The following is a 5,208-nucleotide window of genomic DNA, read 5'->3' as shown; positions in this document are numbered from 1 at the left end:
TGGTGGTATGAAGTAGTCATAATTTGGTAATAGAGAAGGTAGAGAAGCTAGAGTCATGGATGACACACTTAGAAGAGCATGTTCAATAATCCTTTTTCCCTCCTCCTCCTCGAGCGACTACTCTGGACAATCCTACTTTAGTTAGTTCAAATTCCAGAGCATGGTTACATGTGTTTTGTTTGTTTTATATGTTTTCTTGTGTGTTTGGTCTCCTAAGTTCTGAGTTGTGTCTCTAGCTGTACATTTTCTTCTTTGTCATATACTGATCACAGTAGTCAAAAAACTTGATCAAAGTAAAACTACCTGCATTTTGAAATTGATGTACCTCGTTTTTAATGAATGAATAAAACCAATTTAATATATATATGACTTTCCCCTTCATTAAAATAAACTATTTTATAGATATTTGATTTTCTAAATACCCATATTTTTAATTGCTTTTAATGAAATTTTATACCCGTTTTTTTTTTTCCGAAATAAAAAACTTTGTTATGCCTACATGAGTGGATAACAATATTTGTTAAAGAGAAATGGATAGATATATTTTTAATTGCTTTTAATGGAAAAAGTATTTTTTTTAAATAAAAAGCTTTGTTATCATACATGAATAGATGCAAATATTTGTTAAGAGAAAATTGATAAAAATTAAAATATTTATTAAGGAAAAATAGATAAATATATTTTTAAGAGAAAATGTTTTTGTCTGATTCTATATGATTGTATAAATAATTAAAATTGCAGCGTGAATTAAACTATTAAAATATTTTTAACTTCTTAATTATAATAACGTCATAGTTTTAACTTTGAAATTACCAGTCTCTCTTAATAAAATTGTAAAACCAAATGCGAAAAATATTTAACAATTTCCCACCTCACAACCCAGTTTCATAGTTAAAGATAAATACAACCAAGTCTTTCAAAACCCAACCGAGTTTCATCGTTTGACAACATTACAACCCAAATCTTTCGCAACCTAATTTTATAATTTAGGTTCACTCTTCACTAACAATGCTAATCAATTATTCATTGTATACACTTGTATACACCTGGTACTACTTTTTATTACTCTTGCTATATTGTTAACAAAGTGAGAAGAGGGTAGATTTCAGAATATTTAAAAAATCAAATAGATATAAATTGTAAACCTTGCTGGATGAAAATTTTAAAATATATGATTTTTTTTTCAATTTAGTTTTAAAGAAAATGATAAACATTACTTTATAAATTAAATGACTAAATTTTTATAATAAAAATCAATTTATAATATGCATCAAAACATTCACTTGGTTATACATTTAAGATTTTTTAAATTAAAAAAATATATAAAAATAAACTAAATTATAACTTTTTTAAAATTATAATTATATATATATTAAAAAACATAGAATATTATTTCAATATTTCAATTATAGATATTCACTCCACTTTATCATGAAAATCGTGAAGTTGTAAATAAATTTTCTTTTAATACCATGGGCCAAGATCATGGTTGATGAATACCACATGCCTAATATTATATAAGTTGACATAACATTTTCTTTAATTAATCAATTTCTTTAGCCTAAATAATTTAGAGATAAATCTTAAACTTTAAACTTTTAATAATCTCACAACATATTCATGGAAGTTAAATCCCTACCATCCATCCACCCACTTAGTAATACCACACGCCTAATATTACATTAGTTGATATAACATTTTCTTTAATTAACCATCCATCCAACCACTTAGTAATACCACATGCTTAATATTACATTAGTTAATATAACATTTTCTTTAATTAACCAATTTTTGTAGCCTAATTAATTTAGAGATAAATCTTAAACTTTAGACTTTAATACTCTTACTATATATAAGGATGGAGATTAAATCCCTACCATCCATTTATCCACTTAATAATTACAAATAAAAAACTGACTTTAAAAACTAAAGTAAAAATAAAAATATATAAAATATATATATACCTCTCTAAAAACCAATAACTTTGCTGACCTCCCAAAGCTGGATAGCCCCACAAGTCAGTGTATACTGATGTGCATATATCATATAAAATGCAGTCATAATGCATAGTGTACATAGGATACGTTGGGTTTATTGCCATGATAAGCATAGTGATACATCTGTAATGTGTTCCGCATGTATCATAGTGAAGGACACAAGGGTTTATTTCGATGCGTTTTCAAATTGGTATAGCAGGGGCAGAGATCCTGGTTGCCCGATGTCGGAGGAATACAGCTGCATTTGGCACAACATGTACCGCAACCTATAAAACACACATTATGGCGGAATGCTTCCTTGCATCTTCGTGCACAAGCTTCACTGCAATCTGCATCAACCAATAATAAAGCAGAATAAACAGAATGAATTCACAAGGAAAAGCTATGAAAACTAAACCAACGGAAAACAATAATTATTTAGCATGGAAAAGTTAAGAAAGTGTTAAAGCAACAGCAAACAAGAATGAATTTAGAACAACGTTAAAACAAGAACGAGTAATTCCTTAGATGAGCTTTGAATTAACAAGAGAATGTTGAAAAGAATAACAGACAATCTATGTCAAATATGAACCCTGAGATTACAGGGAAAAGTTAAAAAACAAGAACAAATGACAAAGAATTGACCAGAACATTGAAGCACAAACAGAGTGATGTCAAAGATAAACCCTCCATTTATAAGGAAATGTTAAAAAGCAACAAAATGACGTTGGAAAAAGTTAAAACAAGAACAACATCATGCCTAAAAATGAATTTTTTGATGAAAAATACTTGAAGCAATAGCAGAAACATCATCAAGAAATATTCCCAAACAGAAGTCTTGATTCACAAGAAAAATTTAAAACAACTACATACTGGTGAGACTATTTGCAAATAGATTCCAAATAATGATAATCATTACCCATAACGTTATATAATCTATGACTTTAATTAAGACTATATATACCTATTGTCTGCTGAAGACTCCTGTTCATCGCATTTGTTTGCTGCTGGAATGAGGGAAAGGGAAAACCAAATGTGATTATTTCAAATATATTTATATAATTGGGGCACCAAGTCTCTTCATGACTGTTACTCCTGTGAATGAAATGCACCCATGTGATAATTTAGACTTAACTCAGTGATACATATATACTCACCCCAGATACTGTTGAAGTTCCGACTCCAGCAGCCTCCACAAACATCTGTTTCATCAAACAGATGAGCTATATAGTACTTCCAAAGATTGGAAAAACAAGAACAACAGAATCCATGAAGCATAGAAGACTTATATCAGTAAGCAACGCATTTGTTACCTGAAGAACAAATACAATGATCGCAAAATATAGGACAAACCACCTACTTGCAGAAGCCATGGAAGCTGCTAATACTCAGATGGGGTATATACACAAGTGAAGAAGTCAAATGGGGTATATGCACAACGGAAGAATAATTACAATCGATGTATATATTCCGTTAGACGGAATAACGAGCCAAAAACGTTCTGCATATATGCCTACCTTCTTTTTTCTGATTGCAATGCAACGCAGAATATGGGCTGAAGTTACAGGGAGAAGAAGATAAACTTTTAGCCCGTTTGCATCTGTCTGCATATTGTGGTTGTCTTTTCTTATTTTCTAATTATCGACAGAGAGTAAATGCCATCCCCATCTCCAGCTCAGCTCACCCAGTTTGTACAGTTTACCCTTGATGGATGAATGATAGAATTTTTTTACAGTCAGGTGGCACAATACAAGGAAAACAAGGACTCTTCGAATGTTAAGTGAGGTTCCAGTTTGTACAGTTTAGCCTTGCTGGATGAATCATAATAAATTTTTACAGTCAGCTGGCACAATACAAGGATGCTGGATGAATGATAATAAATTTTTACAATCAGGTGGCACAATAAGTCAGGTAGCACAATACAAGGAAAACAGGGACTCTTGAATGTTAACTGAGGTTCCAGTTTGTACAGTTTACCCTTGCTGGATGAATGATAATAAATTTTTACAGTCAGGTGGCACAATACAAGGAAAACAAGGACTCTTCGAATGTTATGTCAGGTTCTAAAACAATATAAAGGAAATCAGTTACATTTCCCAATGTTGTTTCCTTCACATTTAACGAAACATATACTTTTTGTTACGAAAAAGCTGGTCAGCGTTTTGGAGTTTCCTGGTGGGTTATGGCACCTGGATCTACTTTCTCTTACACATATTGGCCAGTTGGCCCTAACTCTTTATGGTAATGATGTCGATGTACCTAGGGACACAAACACATTGATATGTTTTCATTTCACGGTGTGAAGCGGATCAATGAATAGAGTTATTTACGGCTAGGATGCCACGACACAGACCTTGGCCCAACTCTTCCATCTGTATGATGTGGATCTTCCATCTGTATGATGTGGATCTTTATTACGAAGTTTCATAATTATTATTTTATTTTACCTTATTTTATTTTATTTTAATAAGAAAAAATAAAAATAGTTTTATTATAAATGTTTTTTTTTGGGTTAGTTAATAATTTCTATTAAATTATAAGTATAGCATTACAAAAATCTTTTTCTTATATATTTGGTTGGTTACTAGGGAAACCAAACCCGTGTCATTGAGCGCTAGGGTGATATTATACAGTATCAAGATTCTCTAAATCAAAATATTAAGTTAACTTGTTTCCTAGTCAAATAATGTTTGAGACTCATGACATAATAACAACATCGTATATGTCATCCTCGTTATATATTTAGGTATGAAAAAATAATTATGTAACCAAAATTTCAATCAAAAATTCTAAATTATTATTATCTCTCGAAATATTTCATTGGGGTCAAGTCTTGTGCATTGAAACTTGCTAAGAGTTTGAGACCACAATAGAGGTGCCAATCCATATGTGCTAGGTAAGCATCAATGTTAGCTAAGTAAGACCATTGGTGGTGTTCTACTTTCTGAATTTCATTGAGGGATTTAATGACCTCATTGTAGTCTTCATGTTTCTCTTTTGACACATGGCCCAATAGCATCTTCATTTGTGAATATAGGGTAATAGAACTGAAATATTAACTCCACCTTCCCCACATGTGGATAGAGTCAAGTGGCCAGCTAGCCACTTCAATTTGGTTTTCTAAGTCAAAGTTGGTGATCATTGGTAGTTAATGCTTCTAATTGATGAATTTAAACCTAGATTTCGAGGGAACGAGGGGTGGAACGTGTAAGATGACAACAACTAATTGGAA

The 5,208-nt window shown here is 31.2% G+C and overlaps 1 long non-coding RNA gene across 1 annotated transcript; it reads right to left on the bottom strand.

The window, feature by feature from the left end:
* Positions 1 to 2,940: 2,940 nt before the first annotated feature.
* On the bottom strand, positions 2,941 to 3,579 carry LOC149213013 (uncharacterized). Its single transcript, XR_016250292.1, has 3 exons — positions 3,290 to 3,579; positions 3,134 to 3,178; positions 2,941 to 2,983 (listed from the first exon to the last, which is right to left on the bottom strand). It is a non-coding gene; the product is annotated as an uncharacterized LOC149213013 (long non-coding RNA).
* Positions 3,580 to 5,208: the final 1,629 nt, after the last annotated feature.

This window comes from Pinus tabuliformis, chromosome 1_1, assembly GCF_031772625.1.
Source record: "Pinus tabuliformis cultivar Carrire ecotype Pingquan chromosome 1_1, CPIR1, whole genome shotgun sequence".
Classification (NCBI taxonomy): domain Eukaryota; kingdom Viridiplantae; phylum Streptophyta; class Pinopsida; order Pinales; family Pinaceae; genus Pinus; species Pinus tabuliformis.
Note: the sequence above shows the minus strand (reverse complement) of the source record. Positions and strands in the feature narration are given on the sequence as shown.